Source organism: Panthera onca, chromosome B1 (assembly GCF_046562875.1).
Source record: "Panthera onca isolate mPanOnc1 chromosome B1, mPanOnc1 haplotype 2, whole genome shotgun sequence".
Lineage (NCBI taxonomy): Eukaryota > Metazoa > Chordata > Mammalia > Carnivora > Felidae > Panthera > Panthera onca.
Genome location: NC_138342.1, coordinates 127,405,520 through 127,431,472, shown reverse-complemented (window position 1 = coordinate 127,431,472; position 25,953 = coordinate 127,405,520). Strand labels below are relative to the sequence as shown.

The window sequence follows — 25,953 nt, the reverse complement described above, 5'->3', positions numbered from 1 at the left end:
TCTGACTTTGGCACAGGTCATGATCTCGCAGTTTGTGAGTTCGAGCCCCGCGTCGGGCTCTGTGCTGACAGCTCAGAGCCTAGAGCCTGCTTCAGATTCTGTGTCTCCCTCTCTTTCTGCCCCTCCCCTGCTCACACTCTGTCTCTCTCTGTCTTTCAATAATAAATAAACGTTAAAAAAAATTAAAAAAAATCTTATTCTCTAATTTACTCCTTTTTCCCCTCATAGAAACCTATTTTTATTATATGGATGCAATATTTCTTAGACTAGTCTTGTGCTATTTATTTTCTTCAAATGTCTGGTAGTGCATGGTTGATCATTTTTACTTGTTAATTGGGAAGTTTTATTAGCATAACTCGCTGGTGTAGCTTTCCTATGCCGTTATATATTGCTATGTCCCCCTGAGTAAAAACTACGCATACTTGAGTAGGCATGTTGACTGGTAGATAGATGTGTACTGTGTAACAGACACTCTGATGCTTTCCTTTGGAGTGTAAGCCTTCCAAGGAAAAATATCTAAATTCTTTAGGGATAGGCTGCATTATGTGGTATTTCTGCCAGTTGTCTGAAAGTGAAAGTGGGAAGGACTTAGCCAGCTGTTCAGTAGTTAGCCCTTTAATACCCTCAGTATTGCTGTACAACCTATTTTTGCTTTCCATGCCTGCGGGTTGTGTTGTTAGAACCTTTCTGGGACCTCTCAGGCAAAATAGACCTGCCTTCTGTACAGCCGTCATCTGCTGTTCCATGTTTTGTCTTCATACATATTGTCACACCAATAATTCCATCTGTAACCTGTCTTCTCCAAATTCATTAAACTTTGTAGACGACTCAGAACTTACTGTCCATTCTGCTTCCCTTCCTAATTCACTTTTTGCTATCACATTCCCTTTTCTGCATTTGTAGATTCATTTCAGTCTTATTTGAAAGGGAGAAAGGTAAATGTTTGTGCTCAGCCTGCCATCCTGCCTCAGTAGTAACATACATTTTGAGCATAATGTTATTTAAATGCTTATGCCTTTTTTTTAAAAGAATTTTAGGGGGAGTGAAACCAGGTTTAAGTATCTTCTGGTCCTCCTTTGCCCCCCCAACCTGTCCTTGATCCCTTATAAATTCTGTCGTGGACCGAATATTGGACAGATCCAGTAAATACTTCTTAAATGACTGAGTCTTAAAACTGACTAACCATAATGAAGTATTATAACAAAATATATGAAAGTTTTGTGGTGACAAATTTGTGTTCTGGTAAAAATAGAAAAACTGAAACCCATATATAATATTCACATTTAAAACATATATTTTAAAAAATGTTTATTTATTGATTTTGAGAGAGAGTGCCAGCAGGGGATGGGCAAAAAGAGAGAGAGGGGGAGAGAGAGAATCATAAGCAGACTCTGTGCTGACAGAGTTTGATGTAGGGCTCAAACTCACAGACAGTGAGATCATGACTTCAGCTGAAATCAAGAATCATATGCTTAACTGACTGAGCCACCAAAGCACCCCAAAACAATATATGGTTTAAAAAAATTTTTTTTTAATGTTTATTATTTTTGAGAGAGAGAGAGAGAGAGACAGAGAGCAAGTAGGGAAGGGGCAGAGAGAGAGGGAGACACAGAATCGGAAGCAGGCTCCAGGCTCTGAGCTGTCAGCACAGAGCCCGATGTGGGGCTCAAACTCAGACTGTGAGATCATGACCTGAGTTGTAATAGGCCGCCCAACTGACTGAGCCACCCAGCACCCCAAAAAAATATATGTTTTAAATGATTTTTGCTTAAAGTTTTTATTTACTTATTTAGAGAGAGACAGAGATAGTGCAAGGGGAGACGGGCAGAGAGAGAGGGAGAGAGAGAGAATTGCAACCAAGAGTCAGACGCTTAACCGACTGAGCCACTGAGGCACCCCTAAATGAGTTTTACTTAAAATAATCTTAAGGTTTGCTTGATTTTATAGATAGGAAGCAGGAGTGAATAGAGGGAGCAGGATAGAAGCTGGTGGAATTAGAGCAAAGAGGCATGAGGAGAAGTAAAGTAAAAGAACTGATGATAGTCAATGGGGGAAGAGGTGCCTAAAGGCAAAGAGTAAAAAAAGGAAAATATCTGGTCTCCTGCCTCCTGCTTCCTTTGGCATGGAAGAAACTTCGAGATAGTCCTGAACACTTAAAACTCAAAATTACAACAGGAAAACAAATTTGAATTTCTGTAGATGATCTTGGGTATAAATATTGTGGATTCATGACCTGTCCTCAGTCAGAAGGTAGTTACCTACTTTTTATACCAGTGGAGCATTTATGTGAACTAGTTAGGACATCTGCACCTTTCTTAATACTTGATAATTAGGCTGAAATTCCGTCAAGGGATTTGTGCTGACCTCATAAATAATGGATGTGAAATTTAATTTTCCAAAGTCACAGGTGCCCAGTCAAGGATACAGACAATTTATGTATCTTTGTAGGATAGTCTACGACATATGAACATTGCTCCAGTGTTGAAATGCACGGAGCTAAGTGTGGAGCCTGCTTTTAGCAATGGTTGAAAACTTCTGAAAGCTTTTGTTTCTCTGGACACTTTGGGGACCAGTCAGGTGCATTACTGCCTAATTCACAACAATTTTGCAGGGTTTCTGTATTTTTCATGACTTGGTTTGATTGCTTTTCTAATTCTAGAAATAATCTAGTAAAATAAAAACAGTAAACACAGTAGCCAGTTTTTATTTCTGTTTATAAACACTGAGTGCCAATAATAAGAGAAGATCACTGATGGTGGGTCAAAGACAAAAATAGGTGTTACTGATAGGCTACATTTTTCTGTTGTTTGAAAATCATCTGTGATGCACCTATGAACTATTGAACAGAAAATATTCTAAAAATCAAATTCCTTTATATGGCTATCTAACCTTCCAATGATGAAGTGGCCCAACTTATGTAGCTTTTATGAAAATTACAATATGACTTTTTAAACTATAATACGTTGCAATTAGCGTCACATAATACAAAGTGCTCCCGCCTGAAAATTTTATATTTAATTTTAATCTTGCAGCATTACACTATAATTGTATTAATAGTCTTACACTATCAAAAGTCAGTTTAAAAATGCATGTTTTCGATTTTACGTATGGTAAAATCTTCTCAAGTAAATTAAAATACTGTTATCTTTTCATTGAATAATAAATATGGGTTTCCCTCTGACATAATTAATAAACCTGTCCTATTCAGTAGAAAACAGAAATGTTAAATCGTACGTTAAAAAGTGGCTAAGAGTATTTCATTACCAAACCAATTCTGCAGTTTCCTTATACTTGTGGATAATGTTATTCACCTCTTGGGGAAAACCTTTGGCAAAAAGCTGAGTTTTGCTTGGCATCCTGTTTGCATCTGTTCAGTCTCTGGTTAGCCTGTTCTTGATGTCTGTTGCATGTATACTCTCTTCCATGTTGTGGAAGAAAAACAAAACTTTAGTTCTCAACCCATATTTATTTTTCTGCTGATATTTAATCTCTATGTTGAGTTTAAGATTTAGGATTCCAGGGTGATAGTTTAAATGTGTACTGTTTGCACTAATGACAATTTTCAAGTAATCGAACGGGAATCTGGAGTTTTGCTTCTTATTCTATACAGGCTCTTCATCCAAACATCCCTGTGGTGTAAAATAAGGACATCATATGAAGTGTGCTTATATTTCTGATGTGGAATGAACCTTTTAGAATTCTTAGCCATTCAATAGCATGACTGCAGGTTAAAAATTTTCTAGGTAGAAAGCATAATTACAGTCAATGAAAGAAAGGGAAAAAAACAACAAAAGACAGTAATAAAATTTAGTCAGTAAATAATGTTACTTACAAAAGCTATTTATATTAATGAAATATGAAACATAAATCTCATTATTAATCCTTTCATTGGAAATTTTGGTACCTTAATAAAATTATTCATACTTTATATTGCCTTCCTTTTTAATTACTGCAAGTTTGATTATCTAAAATAACCATTGCTCTTTCTAAAATGAAGTCAATGATCTAACATATAAGAGGCTGTTAGGGAGTATAAATTCATAATATTTATCTTTATGTTAATATTGAGATGATAAATTTAAAAAGACCATTAAAATTGGATGACTGAGCTACTTACTTGAAGTCATCAGATTGTTTTAGCATAAATGTATAAGAGCTAGATTTGGCATGTATTTAATTGATACTAGAGGGAAGTGGGTGTGCATACGAGTGTATGTTTTTCCTTGACATATGGCCTGACCCCTGGGTTATCTCAGAGTGGAATTTATAGTTGCTGAGTCGTGCTGTTTCACTGTCATTTTTGATAATCATATTATGATTTCAACCTATGCTGTAGGGAGAATTTCTTTCTTAATTGTGCAAGGATCTTCCCTTAGTCCTTAATTTATCTTTTAATTTACAGCACAGATTGTCATTGTCTAATTACCCCCACAAGTTATATCATGTGAGTTATTCATCCCACTAACACTTCAGGGTTTCTTGCATCAGAGAACACATTTTATTTGAGTTTATCCTTTTATGGTAACTGATCCGTAGTAGAGGTTATACTTAAATAATTTTGACAGGTCTCTTTAATTAAATTCAAAACATCATTCACCTTCCTTCCAAATATAAATTGTATATTTGAATGGTGGTGGACCTTGGAAGAAATAAGCATCTATGTTTGTCTACTGCGTGATTTTTTAATCTCCACAATTAATCTAAGGTATGGTTGGGTTAGGTTAATATTATTCCTACTTTAAAAATGAAGAAATTAAGATTTAAGAGAGTAGGTAACCATCCCAAAGTTATCTGAACTAGTAAAATGTGGAAATTGGATTTGAAGCCAGGTCTTTCTGACTCCAAAGACTGCTGTCAATCACTAATGTGCCAACTGCCTAAAAACACAGTAAGTAGTAAGTTGGTTCTGTAGATGCAGTGGTGAGTAAAAATAAACACAGTTCCTCCTCTCCTGAACTTTACAGTCTCATTGGAGAAGATTGATAGTTTCCAAATATATTAATATAGAAAGTATACCACAACTGTGATAAATGCTCTGAAGGAAGAGGACACACCTTTATTGGCCTGAGTAATATTAACTGAAGAAGCTTGAACTCAGATGGGAACAGTAGGAGTTAACTCCTGAGCAATGATGGAGGAGCATTTCAGAAGGAAGGGCAAGTGCAAAGAACCTGTGGAAGGAGATAGCATGATGCTTTCCACATGAAAATGTAGGGCAGGACAGCTGAGGTGAAGAAAACTGAGGGGGTATAGTTTTGGGACTCTGGGGAAAGATGCAAAACAAGGCTGACTTTTCAAAAGTGTTTTTTTTTTTCTTTATACCAAGAACAGTGGGAAGCCATGAAGGATTTAAATCAGGTGTGGTCTGATTAGATTTGTGATTAATAGGGGTGAGCATTTATCAGAATATCATGCAGTTGAGCTCCTTAGAGACCTCCATAGATTTGGGGGACATTTTCATTTTCCACTTGTGTTGAGTACACTTGGAAAGAGCCCTCTAGTTGGGTTTCTGTTCCCTCTTTGTGTGTAACTTGCTAACATTTTAGGTTCTCTGAGATTTTCCAGCTGTGTAATATGTGTGAATGTCGTCTCTAGAACTATAACATGCTGTATGCTGTATGTCAGGCATTTTTATAAGCCGTAGCTTGATACTCAGTATCAATCCAGTGTAATTAGTCTATTACCACCCAATTTGATGGACAGTAGATAGCTTTCTTCTTTCTGATATCTCAAATTCCCTCCTAGTAAAGAGCACAGATTCACTTCTTAGTGGCAGAACTGACCAGGCATGTGAAGATCATAAAGTGCTAAAAAGTGAGTGCTAAAAAGGCATCCTTGATGGTAGGGGTGAAGTCCAGGTGTAGCAGGTTGAAGGGAGGAGGAAATACCAGATGAAGATAGGTGAACATCAGAAACATACCAAAGGGAATGAGGGAGCCATAAATCCCCTAAAATTTTTTGTTGTCAGTTTTGTCCTGGGGTGTTGAAAAATGCATGAACACACAATTTATTTATTAACTTAATTAATTTGATTTGTTTATATCTAGACAGACTCTATAATGGCACGTAGAGGGCACAAACATAGTACATCACCTCTGGTTGTAGTTTGTGCTCTCTAGAGCTCTCATAAAGTCAGGCATTAAGATGATAGTTCTTAGCAGGGATAGTGGAAAGCCACTGTCACCCCAGTGGATAGGGAAAGCATGGAATCAGAGGAGTCTGGGAAGGCAATAACTGCAACATGAGGACAGTGATGATGCTATATCCATGGTGCCTAGCAGAATGTGTAGAAACTAGCAGCACTAAATATAAATTTATTGAAAAAATGAATGAATGAAGTAGAGATGTTTTAGGGTTGGGGTCATATAGAAAAAGAAACTTAGGAACATGGGAGCCTTGGAATTGCAGTACAAGTGGGGTTTTCATTTTGAGGAATGTAGCAAGAATCCAGTTATTAGGCCCAGGGAACAAAGTCAGTAGGAGACTGAGAGCAAGGCTAAGTTAATATAGGATTGCTTATCTGGGGTCCTTAAATTCTTCAGGATTAGAAATCTTGCTGCAGAACTGATCTTGTAGTTGGGAGTGAAGAGGTCTTAGATTTAAGAATTAGAAGGATGAAGTGAATCATCGTAATAGCAGACCTCTTCCTGAACTGATTTTCTGGTTCAGTCAGCAAGAGTGTTATTTGTTTCTGTTTTCTGATTGTTTTCTTTTGCTTTTTGCTTGTATTGGACTTTTATGTTGCCTTAAGCTACTCACTGGGCTGCTGCAGCAAAGAAGTGTGAATCTGAACAAGTTTCCCTCTTTTTTGTTTTCCCTTCTTCAGGTTAATACTGTTTAACTCAAAATGTTTTTATTAGGAACCTATTTTTTTTTCTTCTCATGTGTTTTATCAGATAGGAACATGGTGGTTTCTGGTGGGTATTCTGACAACGTGAATTCCGAATAGCCCCAAATGAAAGGATATTAGTATCATGGTATTTTTGTAGAGGCTACAATTTGATCTGTATATCATATGGCTATTAGCCTTAGATAGTGAAAAATCTAAGTTTCTGGTACAAATAATCTTTTTTGTGTTTAATCATTTAGTAACATTTTCCTGATGTTCCTTATAGAACTACATGTCATCTATTTTTAGTCCATGTAGTGTGTGTATATCTCCAGGGGAGAGTATAACCTCTACTGAACAAAGAGAACATGTGGCCCAAGCCAAGGCTTTCAGAGCCAGTGAATTTATCCATGGACCTTTGCTAAAATTAAGGCAAACAGAGTTTACTGACAGAGTTAGCCTAGAACTGTTGGAAGCCATCTTTTCACTGTATATAGGGATCCTCCTGGGGACAGAGCCAACATAGGTGAGGGCTGAGAGATAGAAAGATGGAAAATGAGTCCTGATGAAATTTTCAAGCCCCTAGATCCAGCCATGCCTGTGATGTGTTACTTTGTTTAAATTTAATGAGCCTATGCATTCCCCTTTTGCTGACCTTAAGTTTTACTTTGCTCTCTGGAACCTGTTACAGAAACAGATCCAGTTTTCTTTGTTTATGGAAGATAGACATACAAAATTAGTTAATGGTAAATATTAAATAGTGATAGAGGATGAAATAAAAATCAAATTTTATCAAATGCCAAGTATATTGTGAACGATTAAGATAGACTCTATAAGTATAGTTAGTCTAAGGTTACATAGTTGATATAGGAATAGTTGGTACAAAGGACCTTATTGGCTTAATGAGCTATAGGTTTTTGTAATAGCTATTGCTATTTTTCACAATAGCATATTTTACTTTTCAGTAAAAAAAGAGACTTTCCAACATTTATATGCAATTGAGATGCTTATCTCTGGGGGCGACTGGGTGGCTCAGCTAGTTAAGCTTCCGACTTTGGCTCAGGTCATGATCTCGTGGTTCATGAGTTTGAGCCCTGAGTTGGGCTCTGTGCTGACTGCTCAGTGCCTGGAGCCTACTTCAGATTCTGTGTCTCCCTCTCTCTCTTCCCCTCCCCCTCTTGTGCCCTGTCTCTCTTTCTCAAAAATAAATAATAAAAAAAAGAGGTTTATCTCTTGATCTGAATTCTTTATTATTATTATTATTTTAAATTTATATCCAAGTTAGTTAGCATGTAGTGCAATAATGATTTCAGGGTGGACAGTGATTCATCCACAGCATATAAACCCCTGTGCTCATACCAACAGGTGCCTTCCTTAATGCCCCTTGCCCATTTAGCCCATCCCCTCACCCACAGCCCCTCCAGCAACCCTTTGTTCTCTGTATTTAAGAGTCTCTTATGTTTTGTCCCCCTCCCTGTTTTTATATTATTTTTGCCTCCCTTCCCTTATGTTCATTTGTGTTGTATCTTAAATTCCACTTATGAGTGAAGTCATTTGATATTTTTCTTTCTCTGACTTATTTCGCATAGGAAAATACACTCTAGTTCCATCCACGTTGTTACAGATGGCAAGATTTCATTCTTTTTGATCGCCAAGTAATATTCTATTGTACATATATATACCACATCTTCTTTATCCATTCATCAGTTGATGGACATTTGGGCTTTTTCCATAATTTGGCTATTGTTGATAGCACAGCGATAAACATTGGAATGCATGTGCCCCTTCAAAACAGCACACCTTTTCTCAATCTGAATTTTTGCCCTTTTCTGAAGTACCTGATTAAGAAATTTGAGCAGGCATTTGCCTGAGAAATATCATTTACCAGAAAGCCATATATCATGACCTAGACTAAAATGCTGATCGTTATAGATAATTCTTTAATAAAGAAGAAATATAGATATGGATAGGGAGAGAGAGAGAGAGAGAGAGAGCGAGCATGAGTGGGGAAGGGCAGAGAGACAGAGAGAGAGAGGGAGACACAGAATCCGAAGTAGGTTCCAGGCTCTGTGCTGATAGCTCAGAGCCTGACCAGGGCTTGAACTCATGAACAACGAGATCATGACCTGGGTTGAAGTCAACTGACTGAGCCACCCAGGCACCCATGGATACAATATATTTTAAAAGTAGCTTACTAAGGGCATGAAGGGAGCTAAACATTCTGAGGACAATCCTGTTGGAGCTAAAAGCCCAGGGATTGTGTGGAAGGTTTGTCAATGAACAATAGTAATACAAAGAGAAGGCTCGAAGGATTAATTTGGCTCTCTTCATTCAGTTTCCAGTAGAAAAATCAAGTAAACAAAAAATATAGAACCGTTGGAATCATCTGCCTCTTCTCAGTTGAGCTATAATATGTGGTTACATTGAAAACTTAGCAGGTGAAATGCAATTGTTAAATCCTGATTTATTTAACAGATAAATGACAGTGGGTATTTTTATTTATAAATAGTATGAGTTTGCTGGTCATTCAGGAGTTTTAATTTTTTTTTAAGGTGTCTAAATATAGCTTGGCAAATTATAAGTCATCTTAAAAATGTCTGTAGATATGAATTTTAATAGGATGCACCTGAGAATTTTTTACATTTACTGAAATCAGCCTATTGATTTCCTTGTTTAAAAACTGAAGTCAGAGGATAACCACTCTTAAGGATATGGTGGGGAATGTGATTTCAAGCATCTACATATTTAAGGAAAAATTTGAAATTCTGTAGATATATTTTAGAAATCAGAAAGTTATTTCAGTAATGTATACAAAACAGTCTTGTAAAGAATATATAATCTGAATGATACAGTAAGGCTAATTTGATCACAGGGTTCTCTAAGCTTAATTGACTATTATTAAGATATCCTTTTTTTCTTTTCCTTTGTAATCACTTTATTTTGTAGAAAAAAAAAGAATTCATTTACTTTCAGGACAAGTATAATCTCGGTTGTTCTTCTTGAAGCTAGAATTTTTTATCTCATATTGTCTCTAGTCCCCTGCATGAGGAAACCCATTCTCTCCTTTTTGAAAGTTGGCCTGATAGTACTCTGTCCACTGATACTAACAATTGCATGAATTGATTAGATGGCTTAGGTGTTCCAGTAATTTTTTGTTTAGGAGTAAAGTAAGAGTAACAATTTTCCAGTTCCTCCCACAGCTAGTCTGGGGTATAGATACCATCCTTTCAGAGCCTAATTTCTCAAATAAGTGCTTTAAACCATTTTTTCTCCTGCCTTACCACTCACTCACTGCCTAACACCCTGTAATTTGGCTTCCCCATTCAACTTTGTAGAAGGTGTACTGATCTCCTAATTACTAATCCAAATGGTATTTTCTCAGCTCTCTTGCTTATCAAGCTCTCTGCTGAATTAATCACTTGATCAAATATTTCTACTTGAAATACTCTTGTTTTAGTGACATATTAATGACATTACACTAATTTGGGGCTTCACTATTACTTTCCAAAAGAATATTTTATTATTCTACTAGAATGTTTTATAAAAGTGATATACACCCATTTCATGTAAAGTTACAAAGAAGAAAGCTGAAAATTGCTAAGTCCTCACTCAGAAATAGCATCTGTTATTAAATAAACATTCTCTACATTATAGATGGATGCATAGCCATATGAAGTGAATGGAAAGTACTTAAATAGAAATAGTTTTATTAAAATAGGATCAAAGTATATACTATTTCTGACAGACTCTGACATAGTCCCTAGCAACCCTGCCTCCTGGTATTCATACAACCCACCAGTAAAGACATCTGAGCCAGGAGTTTTATTTTTAGGAAGGTTTTTAACTACAGATTTGACTTACTCAGTAGACTTCTTTGCCATTCATGTCTTTTTTTTTTTGAATGAGCTTTGGTAGTTTGTGTCTTTTAAGGAATTTTTCCATTTCATCGAAATTGCTTAATTTATTGGCATAAATTGTTAATATTCTCTTATTTTAATTTCTATAGACACTAGTGATATCACCCTTAATTGTGATATTGGTAAATTCTATTTTATCTCTCTCTCTCTCTTTTTTTTTTTTTGCTGATCAGTCTTGCTACAAGTTTATCAATTTTATTGATGTCAAAAGAACTAGCTTTGAATTTCATTGATTTTTCTCTATTTTTGTTTTCTGTATCATTGATTTTCACTTTGATCTTTATTATTATTTTCTCTTACTTAATATGGATTTAATTTATTATTCTTTTTCTGTGTGTGTGTGTGTGTGTGTGTGTCTGTGTTTTTAGTTAAGGTGGAAGCTGAGGCCATTGTTTTGAAAACTTTATTTTTACCTAATATAGACATTTGGTGCTATGTTTCTTTGTAGATACTACTTTATTATTTTATTTTATTTTTTTAAATTTAAATCCAAGCTTGTTAACATACAGTGTAATAATGATTTCAGGAATAGAATTTAGTGATTCATCACTTACATATAACACCCAGTGCTTATCTCAACAAGTGCTCTCCTTAATGCCCTGTGCCCATTTAGCTCATCCCCCCACCCAACACCCTCCAGCAACCCTCAGTTTGTTCTCTGTATTTAAGCGTTGTCTCAGACTATGAGTCCAGAGTTCTCTCTTGTCCAGCAAAAGAGTGGACGCAGAATTAAATTTGAGAGAGGTTAATGTCCAGGAGGAGCCAAGAGCCCCGAACAGGGTTTTCATCTCTGTATTTATTGAGCTCTCAAGATCTTACACACATGGTGAATGTGAAGAAAATAAGATCTTATACTCGTGAATGTGGAGAAAACAATCAGATAGTAACCATTAACTTGTGTGAGTAAGAAGCAAAAGGTCTGGGGGACAAGTGGAGTTTGTGATCAAGGTACATTGGTGCCAGATGGAAAGTAATTTCCTGCAGATGATATAACAAGTTACTCATGATCCTATTATAATATCTTGCTAGCTATCCTTGGCACTTTCACCCCATGGTGGCAGCAGCTTTCTGACCTAAGCTTTTTTCTAACCCATTTATTTAAGTGAACTTATTTCCTCACAAGGAGTATCTTATGATTTATCTCCCTCTCTGTTTTTATTTTTGCTTTCCTTCCTTTACTTTCATCTGTTTTGTGTCTTAAATTCCACATATGAGTGAAGTCATATGATATTTGTCTTTCTCTGACTTATTTAGCATAGCATAATGCACTCTAGTTCCATCCACGGTATTGCAAATGGCAAGATTTCATTCTTTTTCAGTCTTTTTGGTCACTGAGTAATATTCCATTATATATATTTACCACATCTTCTTTATCCATTCATCAGTCAATGAACATTTGGTCTCTTTCCATAATTTGGCTATTGTTGGTAGCACTGCTATAAACATTGGGGTGCATGTGCCCCTCCAAAATAGCACTCTTGTGTAAAAGCTACTTTAATTGAATCCCATAAATTTTAGTATGTTGTATTGTCATTTTTATTCAGTTCATAATGTTTTCTAATTTCTCTTTTGATTTCTTCTTTGACCTTTGAGTTATTTAGGAGAGCACCACTTAGCTTCCAAACATTTAGAGATTTTTCTGCTATGTTTCTGTTATTGCTATCTATGTTTCTGTTGTTTCTTTCCAATTTAGTGCCATTGTTGTCAGAAAACGTACTTTACATGATTTATATTGTTTTAAATTTATTAAGATTGTTTTATTCCTTGAAATGTGCTCTATCTACCCAATAATTATTCTGAGTCTACTTGAATTGAATGTGTTTTTGTCTGTTGTCAGGTAGAATGTTCTGTAAATGTCAGTTAGATTAAGTTGGTTGATAGTATTATGCAAGTGTTTTATATCCTTACTGACCTTCTGCCAATTTGTTCTATTAGTTACTAAGGTAAGTATGTTGAAATCTCTGACTATAAATTTTATTTTATTGATTTATCCTTTAAGTTCTGCCATTTTTTGCTTAATGTATTTTAAAGCTCTGTTACTAGGTACATAAGCATCAAGGATTGTTATGTCCTCTTGATAAATTGACTTCTTTATCACTATGAAATAACTCTGTTTATCTCTGGTGAAATTTTTTGCTATAAAATCTGTTTTGTCTGATATTAATATAACTACTTCAGCATTATCTTGATTAGTGTTAGCATGGTATATCTTTTCCACTCTTTTTCTTTTAATCTATTTCTCTCTATATTTTAAGTGGATTTCTTACAGGCAGCATATAGTTGGTTGTTCCTTTTTACCCAACAAGAAACACTCATTTCAAAGGATTTTAAATTTGCAGTATTTATACCATTTACATTTAATATTAGTATTGATATGTTTGGGTTTAAAGCTTTCATCTTGCTATTTGTTTTCTATTTTTTCCATTTTTTGTCCTCTTTTTCCATAACATAGTTAGCTTATAAGTTTGCTTCCATTTCTTTTCTCCTGGCCTTTGTGCTATTTTCATATATTTTACTTCTTTTTTAAAAAGTTTTTATTTAAATTCCACTTAGTTAACATACAGCGTAATATTAGTTTCAGATATATGATATAGTGATTCAACACTTCCATATAACACCCAGTGTACTTCACGGCAAATGTGCTCCTTAATCCCCATCACCTGTTATATATGTGTCACAATATATTGTTAATATTTTCACTTTAAACAATTTTTTGAAAGACATTTAAAAAATGATTAAGTCTTTTATATTTACCCACTAGTTATCATTTTCTGTTTGCTCCATTCCTTTGTTTAATTTTTTTTTAACATTTATTTGATTTTGAGAGACAGAGCACGAGCAGGAGAAGGGCAGAGAGAGAGAAAGGGAGACACAGAATCTGAAGCAGGTTCCAGGCTCTGAGCTGTCAGCATAGAGCCTGACATGGGGCTTGAACTTACAAACTGCAAGATGATGACCTGAGCTGAAGTTGGATGCTCAGCCGACTGAGCCACCCAGGCACCCCTTCATTTCTTTGTTTAGATCCAGGTTTCTATATTATATCATTTTGCATTTGAAGGAAAGCCTTACTTTCACAATTATTATAGCGCATGCTTGCTGATGATAAATTCTTTTCTATGTCTGAGAAGGTCTTTATTTACTTTTGTGTTTTTCAAATAGCTTAGGTTAGATTTAATTAAGATATTGTAACTCCATTTTAAGTATACAATTCAGTGATTTTTAGTGTATTTGCAGAGTTGTGCAACTATCCCCACAGTCTAATTTTAGAACATTTCCATGATCTCAAGAACAAATCTTATGCCCATTTGTACTAAATCCTCATTCCTTCCCCCAGCCATATGCAATCATTAATCTACTTTATGGCACTTTTACTGGGCATTTCATATAGCTAGGATAATATAAATAGCATTAATTTGTGTCTGGCTTCTTTCATTAAGCATAATATTTTTGACATTCTTCCATGTTGTAGCATGTATTGGGACTTTATTGCTGTGTTAAATCACCAAATAGAATTCTGTTGTATAGGTGTAAACACATTCATCAGTTGATGGGTATTTGATTTTTTTCCATTTTTTGGCTGTTTTGAATAATGCTGCTGTGAACATTTGTGTGTAACTCTATGTGAATGTATTTTCATTTCTCCTGGTAGATATCTAGGAGTTGAATTGCCAGTTTATATGGTTATTCTATATTTAATATTTTGAGAAACTGACAAATTATTTTTTAAAGTAGTTACACCATTTTACACTCCCATTAGCAGTGTATGAGGGTTCCTATTTCTCCACATCCTTGTCAACACTTGTTATTGTCTGTTTTAATTATAGCCATTCTAGTGGGTGTGAAGTGGTAAATCATTATGGTTTTGATTCGCATTTCCCTAATGACTAATGATGTTGAGCATCTTTTCATGTGCTTATTGATCATTAGTAAGTCATATTTTTTAAGGCTTTCTATTTTTAAGAGCAGTTTTAGGTTTACAATAAAATTTAGAGCAAGGGACAGATTACCTATATACCTGCTACCCCTACACATGCATAGCCTCCCCCATTATGAACATCACTTACGGTACATTTTTTTTTCTTTACCAAGGATGAACTTAAATTGGCACATTATGGTCACCCCAAATCCTTGGTTTTTCTTAAGGTTCATTCTTGGCATTGTATCTTACATGGGTTTGTAAAAATGTGTAATGACATAGATCTATCATTATAATTTCATACAGAGTATTTTCACTGCCCTAAAAAAACTCCTCTCTCCTCTGCCTGTGTCTCTATCTTACCCCTGCTTCCTAGAAACCATTTGATTTTTTTTTGTCTTCACAGTTTTACCTTCTCCAGAATGCCAGATAGTTAGAATCATATAATAGTAATACACATTTGAGGTTCCCCTGTATGTTTTCATGGCTTGATAGCTCTTTTTAGCGCTGAATAATATTCCATTGTCTAGATGTACCGCAGTTTATTTACCCATTCATCTACCGAAGGACATATTGATAGCTTCCAGGTTTTGGCAATTATGAATAAAGTTGCTATAAATATCCTTATAGGTTTTTGTATGGACATAAGTTTTCAGCGTCTTTGGTAAATACCAGGGAGAATGAGTACTGGATTGTATGGTAAGTTTAGTTTTGTAAGAAACCAAGTTGTCTTCCACAGTAGCTGTACCATTTTGCATTCCCACCAGTGATATATGAGAGTTGCCATTGCTCCGCATCCTTGTCAGCATTTGGTTTTGTCAGTGTTCTAGATTTTAGCCATTTTAATAAGTATATACCTTTGTTTTTGAAAGCTTTTTTTCCCCCATAGGTTTAGAATTTTAGGTTGCCAATTCTTTTCTTTTAGTACTTTAAAAATGTGACCCCACTACCTTTTGGCTTTTCACTGGTTTAATTTGTATTTTTGTTTCCCTGTATGCAATGTGTCTTTTCCTTGGCTGCTTTTAGGTTTTTCTCTTTATCACTGGTTTTAAACAATTTCTTGTGGTTCATTTTTTTCTTGTGCTTGGGTTAATTGAGTTTCTTGCATATATGGTAATATAGTTTTCATCAAATTTGGAAATTTTGATGAAGTTTGGTGGTTGTATTTTCAAATATTTTTCTGTGTTCTCTCTCTCAAGGATTCAGTTAAACAATGAGCAGAACATTGATAAATTGTAGGATCAGTTTAAATATTCCCACAACTCACGGACACTTTGTTCATTTATTTTCCAGCCTTTTTTCCTTATGTGTTTCAGTGTGGGTGATTTCTACTGATACACTTACAAGTTTACTAATTTTTCCTCTTGCAGCGTTTATCTCTGTTAATCCCATCTGGTGTATTTAAAATTTTTTGTAATGTTTATTTATTTTGAGGCACAGGGAGAGAGTGAACATTGGAGGAGCAGAGAGAGGAGGAGAGACAAAATCTCAAGTAGGCTCCATGTGGTCAGTGCAGAGCCTCATGTGGGGCTTGATCTCATGAACCACAGGATCATGAGCTGAGCTGATATCAAAAAAGTCATACGCTTAACCGATTGAGCCACCCAGGTGCCCCCAGTATATATTTTTAAAGATCTTAGACATTGAAGTTTTCACTTCTAGAAGTTATATTTGAGTCTTAAATATCTTCCAGGTTTTTGCATAACATGCTCAATCTTTCTTCTAGCTATTTGAACATATGGAATACAGCTGTAATAGCTAGTCTAATGTTCTTGTCTACAAATTTTATCATCTGTGTAATTTCCATGTTGGTTTTAATTTAGGTTTTTCCCCCTCCTTATTGTTCATATTGGCCTGGTTTTTTGCATGCTTGATAATTTTTGGTTGGATGTCAAACATCGTGAATTATACCTGCTGGGTACATCTTGGCCAAAAGTGGAAGCCCTAGAAATTATCATACAGGTTTAAATACAAAATACCACAATCAGCTTTACTTACATTTAACAGAATCAAAACATTCTACAGTGGGAATGAAAGAACAGTAGAATGTTATTTAGCCAGGAGTCAACAAAATACAGCAGGCAGGTCAAATTCAGCCCAAGGCCTGTTTTTGTGCAGCTTGGGGGTTAAGGTTGGTCTTCACATTTTTAGAGTTATAGAAGAAATAAAGAAAGAAAAACATAAGAGAGATTGTGTGCATCCCACAAAGCCTAAATATTTACTTTGTGCCAATCTACAGAAGAACTTTGTAAAAACAATTCTGAAAAGATCTAAGGTTACTAAAATTATTATGAAGAATAAATTAAGTTGTTTGGGCCATTAAAAAAATTTCAGGCTTCAATTTTTGAGATAATATAAATTTTCTCCCTCATGTGAATTATGAGGAAATATTCTAATATCCTTTTACTTCCTCTTACCACTTCTCCACCAGTCTTTCAGCTTTGTCAGTTATATTATTTCTCTTTGTCAAAGTTTAAAGCATTCAAAATGTATTTTCTAGCAAATTTCTGTAGTTGTCTAACTAGATTTATTTAAATTGATTCAATGCCCACCAACACTTATTTTATTCATTCTTGCTTTTCCATTTCCGAGCCCCTTATGTCATCAATTTCTTGACTGGTAGAACTTCAGTTTTCATAAAGCTATTGTAGAAATTATATTTCTTATGATTTTTTTTTGCTTAATAAAGTCAATTGCCTGAATCTAAAGAGGAAAATCTGATTGAGTATAAAATAGTAAAGTAATTCTCTCTTTCTCTTAGAACATTTTAGTCATTGCTCCATTGTCGTGTGGAAGTTGTTGTGAAATATGGAGTTAGTCCAATTCCCATGATTAGGAAATATATGTGTATGTGGGTGTGTATATGCTCATATATATATATATGTATATATATATATATATATACACACACACACACACACACCCACATACACATACACAGTAAAACCTTGGATTGGGAGTTACTGGTTATGAGAGAGTGTTCCACAAGATGAGCAAACATCTCTAATAAATTTTAACTTGATAAATAAGCCATGTCTTGCAATACAAGTAATACATGATGCTGAATGTCACATGATCACAATGGAGCCAATGGTTCTTCTCTCTCTCTCTTGCTGTGGGATTGTGGGTGATCATTTCCCATGCTCAGATGCTCGGTCTCAGGCTGTAGTGTTTGGCAGAAATTGGTGATTTTTCAGAACATTGGAAGGTGCCCACAACTGGTACTACCAGATACTACCAGGTAGTACCAGGTACAACTGGTACTACCACAACTGGTATTTTTTGTCACTTCAAAGCACCTAGGAACAGTCCTTTGCTTTTCCATACAAGAGTAAGCTCAGGAATTCTTTGCTTCATTCTAGATCAGGCTGTCTGCAGATACAGACCCTTTCCTCTGCTGCCTTATTGCCAGTTACATTAAATACAGTATATGACAAGAGTTTATTAATACTGTGCTATAGTCAACATCTGTACAAGCATATACAATGGCCCCCACGCAGAAAAAGATTCCATTGAGCCAAAAGATAGCAGTGATTCTGTTGGTGATAATGAAAGTCGTCTTACACAATAACCCTCCTCTCTATTGTCTCCCTCACACCAGTCACAGAAGTTTTCAAAGGTAAGTGCAGGTTAATTTGCTTATTTTTCTTTATATTTTGTATTTTCTTTATTATTTTCTATTATATTACACTATTATAATCATTTTTATATGAATATTTTTGGGCTGTGGAATGAATCATCTGAGTTTCCATTATTTCTTATGGGGAAATTTGCTTTGATATACGAGTGCTTTAGATTACGACATGTTTCTGGAACAAATTATGCCTGGAAACCAAGGTTTTACTGTATATATATTTAAATGTTTACTGTATATAATGTTTTAAATGTTTTTGAGAGAAAGAGTGTGAGAGAGCATGAGCTGGCAGGGGAGATAGAGAAAGAGGGAGAGAGAGAATCCCAAGCAGGCTCTGCACTGCTTGATGGGCTCAATCCCATGAACTGTGAAATCAGGACCTGAGTTAGACGCTTAACCAACTGAGCCACCCAGAGGCCCCAATTAGAAAAAATATATCTATCATTTTTCCCTCCTGGATCATGAGGAATTAGGAAATTATAATTTGTTATAGTTCTGAATGCTTTTTCTATTCTATTTGTTAGATTAAATGTATCTCTACACTAAGTCATTTTGTTAACTCCTCTCTCATTTCTTTAATAGTGCATTTGCTTTGATTAATTAATTTGTTAACTCATCTATCAATTTATTTATTTATTTAACACATGTTGCACATATATAGGTTAACAACAGGTAACAACAACAAAAAATCTCTGCCCCCTTGGACTTTACCTTCTGGTACAGGGACAGATACAATAAACAGATAAACATATCAGGTGGTGATATGAGAGTGCTGTGGGGAAAATAAAGTAGTCAGATGTTAGCAGTGCATGTTGAATGGGGGTTGGAATTCCTATTTTTTTTCAGGGGAAGTTGTCTCCAACAAAGTGATCTCTGAATAGGTACCTGAAGAAGGTGAGTTGTGAGCTAAGCAGGTATCTGGGAACAGCATTCCAGGCAGAATGCTGAAGGCTCAGCCAGTCTGTCCTATAGGAAATATGGCAAGTCTGTTCTATTTGACAAGCAAAGAGGCCATTGTAGCTAGAGCAAAGTTTGCAGTGGTGAAATGGGAGAAGATGAAGTTAGAGTGGGTAGCAAGGGGCCAAATTGTGAAAATGACTTGGGATTTTACTCTAAGACAGAGACATTGGAAGATACATTAGTTTCATGATGCTGTGTAACAAATTATTACAAATAATGGCTTAAAACAACACATACAGCTTCTATGGGCCAGGATTCTGGGCATGGCTTGAATGTGCTTTGTGCTTCAAGGTCTCACAAGGCTTTATTTACTGTATTGGCCAGGCTGCTTTCTCAACTGGAGGCTTGACTGGAGAATAATCCACTTCCATGCTCATTCAGGTCGTTGTCAGAATCCATTTCCTGTGGTTCTAAAACCACACAGATCCTCAGATCCTAGAAGCCAATGCAGTTCCCAGAGGCTGTTGCAGTTCTTTACCATGTGGGCTTCTTCACAGGGCTGCTCACTTCACCAAGCCCACGAGGAGAGTCACAAGTATCTATTACAGACACAAAGATGCAAGTTCTCAAAGAATAAATCTCAACACAGCAATGATATGGAAATTCTTTTAATGTTACCAGTGTTCTTTAAAAGGATGACACATAAATATCATTGATAAATCAACTAGTTTTTGAGTTTTGTAGAAACTGCTGTCATTTTAGAAATAAAGAGATTGTAGTGACTGAAAGAGGTATTTGAAACAGGTTATATCAGATTGTTAGGGAGCTAATAGTGAAGTGGACAATTCCCACCCGCCACCCCCCCCAAAAAAGCACACATGCATCCTTTTATCATGGACATTTTTTTTCCTTGTCTGCATTGAGTGTTTTGATATTGGATGTCAGTAGTTATACGTTCTTAAAGACTGAAAGAAATTTGCCATTTTAAAATATCCAGAAATTTGTTGCCAGTGGCTCTAAGACTAAGGGTAGAATTTTGTTTAGAGGCAGTCTTTTGTCCTGAAAGGAAAATATTAGCAAGTCCTATTGGTCACAGATACACAATAAATCATTGTCCTGTTCGTAGCTCTGGATTTGGAGAAGTAATCCAAGCCAGACACTTCAGAGTAGGATGTTAGGTATTCTGTTCAAGACTGGAAAAATCTGATATAACTGGGGACAAAACTTTATATGGAATGAGAAGAAGTCTGGAGGAGTCTGGGATTGGTAGGAGGGAGAACTTATTGCTGGAAGATACAAATATTACTGAGTTTTAAAATATTTATTTTGAATCTGACTATCTTACCAATTTTTAAAAATTCTGGTCATTGTCACTATTATTATAACAGTCTTATTAGGAAAAGGAGATGATTTTATCTCTTCTTATCCAATATTTATCCATTACAATGTACAAGACAATTTTGAATAACAGTGATGAGGATATCCCTCTTTAGACTCTGATTTTATTTGAAATTGTTTTGGCTCTTCTCTTTTTTTTTGTAGGTCAGCTCTGTCATATAGTTTCCTTTGATTAGTCTGTCTTCATTTATCCACATAATTTTTATTATGAAAGTGAAAATGCTGTCAAACTGGTAAATGTTTTCTCCCTATATTTCTGTACATATATTATAATCAGAAGAACAATGCTTCCCACAAGTTGTCATTATAGAATTTATATGCATATGTAGTAGTTACAGCGAATGATGAGGCAAGTGTGTTATAGTGGAAAGACATTAGATGTGCAATTAGAAAATGTCAGCTCAGGCCCTGGTCCCATCATTTATTAGTTGTGTAAACCTTAGGTAACTCATTTACTTTCTTTGAGGCTTAGTTTTCCCATCTAAAAGTGGGGATTGTGTTGTGTTATTTATCTCATGGCTTTGTTCTAGTCAAAAAATAAAATAACATTTTTGAAAAACTTAAATTGCAAAACATTGAATACCATAGTTAGTGTAACTGTATGTCCCAGTTTTCCCTGGACAGACTTGTTTATGTCTGTTATCCTGGCTTAATTTTTAGAAGCACTTCTCGCACTCTGAAAGTATCCTAGTTTGAATAACAGATTCAATTTGGGATTTCATTGTTAATTTCTTTCAATGTTAATTTCATTGTTAATTTCTTTATCCCTGTCATCCTGGGGAGACTGAAAACAGACTAGGGTAGGGATGGTTTTCTAACTATGTGTCACCTACACCACCTAGTCCAGTGCCTTTCACTTAGGGCTCTTGATCTTTGAGTTAATGAATGTGTTTAAACAGGTATTGAAACCTGTGATAGTTTTTTTGTGATGGGCATTATTACCTTGGTTGATATCAGAACTTAAAATAGGTTGAGTGGGAGGAATTTACAGCTATGTGATATAGTGCTTGTTACAACTTGCAAGCCCAGTGTAATTTAGAGATGTACCTGCAATGAACTGGAAAATATGTTTTTAGAATCATTAATTTGGTTAAAAGACCTGTATAACACGTAGTGAGTCTGTGAGCTGTGCTGACCAATAGAACTCCTGAAAAGGACATCCTCAGATCAGAAATGAAGAGATAACGTACTATATGCTAACTAATTTGGATGTAAATTTAAAAAAAATAAAAAAAAAAAGAAATGAAGAGATAATGGTTTTATCTCAGATTCTGTAGTAGGTTTTAATACTTTTAGGAATCCATTTTCTTATTGTTTCTTTTTCTTTAAAGTTTATTTATTTTGAGAGAGAGAAAGAGTGCAAGTGAGGGGAGGGAGGGAGAGAGAGAGAGAGAGAGAGAGAATCCCAAGCACTGACAGTGCAGAGGCCAATGCGGGGCTTGAACTCACAAACCACGAAATCATGTCCTGAGCTGAAGTCAGACACTTAACCTGATTGTGCCAACCAGGCATCCCTCTTATTGTTTCTTTACTGACAGATTTAAGGTTCTGCTGAGCTTCCATGCATGACTTTCTGGGTTATTACTAGCTTTCTCTCCATAGATCTTGAAAACTTTAGGCATTACTTCCTTACCTGGTCTGAGAAATCTGTATTCTGGTCTTATCTTGACATTGACTGGGTCAGTTTGGTTTTGGAGAAGCAGCATTCATTCACATACTTATTTTAGAGAAGATTTTGTATTAATCATTTCAAGAATGTGGGTAGAATCAAGAGATCTATCTTAGAAACTTTGAATTTAGGGTAGAATGAAAGAAATCAACTTATATTTAAAAAATGTTTATTAATTTTTGAGAGAGAGAGAGAGAGAGGCAGAGAGAGAGGAGACAGGATCTGAAGTGGGCTCTGTGCTGACAGCAGAGAGCCCAATGTGTGACTTGAACTTATGAACTGTGAGATCATGATCTGAGCCTAAGTCAAAAGCTTAACCGACTGAGCCACCCAGGCACCCCAGAAAGAAATTTATCTTTTAAATGTTCACAAAAAAGGAAGACTGATCCAAAGTGAAATACTTGAGTTGCTGCATTGCCAAAGTAACTTCTTAGATTCCCTCTCCTCTCCTCCCTTCCTCCTCTTTATTTTCTTATATTTTCTTTTTTCTTTCTTTCTCTTTCTTTCTTTCTTTTTCTTTCTTTCTTTCTTTCTTTCTTTCTTTCTTTCTTTCTTTCTTTCTTTCTTCCTCTTTCTTCCTTCCTTCCTTTCTTTCTTCCTTTCTCTTTCTTCTTTCTTTCTTTCTTTCTTTCTTTCTTTCTTTCTTTCACAAAAAGAACCCAAGAAAAATGTTGGCTTTTTTTCCAGGATTATTAAGTGGCAGTGAAGCAATCAAACCCATAAGCTGTCCACTAATGTGGAAGTGATTACTTGGTGGTGAGAAAAATGAATGTCTCATCATTATTACAGCATCTTAACTTGCTAAATTAAAAAAAAAAATGAAAGAAATTTTTTCTAACCTCATACACTTCACTCTTGGGAAAGAGAAAATTGGTGTTTACTTCATCTTTCTGAATGTAATTTTTTTTCAGAAAGTGGAGATTTTAATTTACTGCAAAGCTTGTTACTGCTGCGGGTTTGTGAGTTGTGGAGATGAAGTGTATTGCAGAGTTAGGCAGCTTGTCTACCTAATTATGCTCTTCTATATTTGAACAGAACTAAGGAGAAAAACTGCTTTTAAATGCCTTTTGCATTTTTTTTCTAACAGTCACTTTTCAGGTATGATAAGAAAAAAAAGCCTGTTATTTTTCAAATTGCTTTTATAGTTAGTGTAGCATTAAAACAATATATACTATGACATTTAGGGAAACCTAATATTTGAATAATGATTGATTTTTTTTAAAAAGAGTGAGATGAAACATTAGTGTGCATTTTTCACTGTTTTCACAAATATATAAGAAATACAAGAAAATTGGAAAACTATATACAAAAAGTGAATTCTTAAAACCAGAGTAGAATGGTGGTTACCAGGAACAGGGTGGAGAAAGGAGATATTGTTTAATGTGTATAGAATTTCAGTTCTGCAAGATGAAAAAGTTCTGGAGACTTGTTTTGCAACAGTGTGAGTATACTTAATAAATACTGAACTCTACACTTGGAAAGGTTAAGATGGTATAATTTATGTTGTGTGTGTGTGTGTGTTTTACTACAGTAGTTAATAGAAGTAAATTCTCACCTGGTTAATGTAGTCTATTTTCTGTAAATAAAATTTCTGGATGAGGAACTTACCCAGAAATCTACAATAATGAAGCTTAGGGATACTTATGGTCCATTCGCTTAGGGTGAATGATGTTTACCTTAGAAGCCATGATAAAGCAAGACAAAAGATCAGTCCTTTATAAAATGTATATTCAGTTGTGATAAAATCAGAACTCTGGGCTAGCTAGATGAACTCAGCACTATCGTGTTATTATTGTTATAGATTTGGCATTTCAGGGAAGCTGATTTCACAATTATATTCTAAATCCTTAGTGGTATGCCTAGTTACCATATGGAAGAGATCTTATGCAAAGGGAGATAGATAATAGGGATAAAGTGGTTAAGGGAGCTCGTAATACTAATAAAGCACTTTGGCCAGGGATGTTAAACTCTTGCACACAGTCTTTCATTTTAACTTTTAATGTGCACAAGAGTCAACTCATTTGAATGAACTTCTCTCCACCCCCTCTACTTCTAGTGGAAGTGCTAATGAATAGTGAAGTAGCTGAGAAGAATTGGTAACTAATGATGGAACATCCATGTCTTAACAGTTTGCTATAAAACTAAATGTGAGCAACGTGGGTCAAATCTCAGGAATAGTAACATTATATGGCGATGTAACAATTTATAAGAAATATATAAGAAGAAGAAGCTGTAAAGCAACCAAAAGCACTTAATTGAGGTCCTAAGGATTGCAATCCAGGAGGCACAGAGTCAACTGAAATTAAAAGCGTGTTCTGAATTGTAAATGGGAGTGCAGGCTTATAAAGGCAAAAACCATAGGGTTATGTAATTTGTTTTGAAAGACTTATGATCGGTGCTGGCAGAGTTTAAACTGACTGCCTAGTAACACAATTGGTTATTTAGCTAACAGATGTGTTGCATTATGTATTTCAGTTCAAAGTAGAAGGATGTGTCCTAGGAAGTGGTGGAGTTGCAGTTGACAAAAATCAAAAGTTGATGGTGTTAAAGGATTGAAACAAGAGACATACATGTGTAGGCCCTACTTCCTCAGTGTCCTTTTGACTCTTTTGAGTACTGTTAGCAGTGCTTCGTTTTAAACCTTCTTTTGCATTGGCCATTCAGATGATCATCTACAGTTCCTGAACATGCTTCAGAGCCATAAAAGTGAAATGAGTATCTTGTTATTAATGAAGGTGACTTTTAGACATTACCCAAGGTCAGGGGCTGGTTGCCAGGAGGACCAACCATGTGATTGGAGGGTTGGAACTTTCACTCTGACTGCCTGAACACCGAGGAGAGGAGAGAGGCTGAAGGCTGAGTTGGCCAATGACCAAAGACTTAGGCAATGACTATATTAGCCTTCATAAAAAGTCATGAGAACAACTTTTTGGCCTGTTTTTTTTTTTTTCTCCCAGAGATCTTCCATGCTTGGGGACCAGAATGCTTCTATGTGTCACCGAGCCAGGCCCTAAGTTCCATGAAGATAGAAGCTTAGGTTTGAGACCCTGCCCTGACTATCTCTTCATTTGGCTGTTGATTTCTATTTTTTTATAATATCCTTTAATAAACTAGTAAACGTGAGTTAAGTGTCTCCCTGAGTTCTGTGAGTCCCTCTAGCAAATTAATTAAACCTAAGGAGGAGATTGTTGGAACCTACAGTCTGTAGCTGGTCAATTAGAGGCATAAGTAAATAGCCTGGGCTTGCAACTGACATCTGAGGTGAGGGTTGTGGTGGCAGTTTTGTGGGACTGAACACTTAACCTGTGCAATTTGATGGTATCTCCAGGTAGTTAGTGTCAGAACTGAGTTGAATTCTTGGGTACCATTAGAGTGTCCCAAGAATTGCTTGGTGTTGTGCAGAAGAGAACCCCTGCTCCCACATTGGGATTGGTTTTAGAACATCTAAAGGCATGACATGCCAATTTAAAGGGCTCATTAGAGAACACTTAATCTAAATACCCACCTGATGCTTAGTTTATCACTCTTAAACAAGATTAACGAGAATATCTTTACAAATAACAGTAGATTCCAAAGTGGTTGTCAAGTAGATTCTTTAGCAGTTACCTTACATGTATTTAATGGATAGCAATCCCCAAGTGGGCAGAAAGGGGGAACTTACTGCCTGAGGAAAGATCCCATTTCCTCCTT

At 35.6% G+C, this 25,953-nt stretch overlaps 1 protein-coding gene across 8 annotated transcripts in view; it reads left to right on the top strand.

The window, feature by feature from the left end:
• IQCM (IQ motif containing M) overlaps positions 1-25,953 on the top strand; it is a 649,280-nt gene that overhangs the window by 8,888 nt on the left and 614,439 nt on the right. Inside the window, exon 1 of one of the 8 annotated variants that reach the window (XM_078445703.2) lies at positions 12,627-12,689. The exons of the other annotated variants lie outside the window; for them this stretch is intronic. The gene's annotated coding sequence lies outside the window, so the exon portion shown is untranslated. Of the gene's footprint in view, positions 1-12,626; positions 12,690-25,953 lie in introns of those variants that run through there. 8 annotated transcript variants of the gene reach the window in all.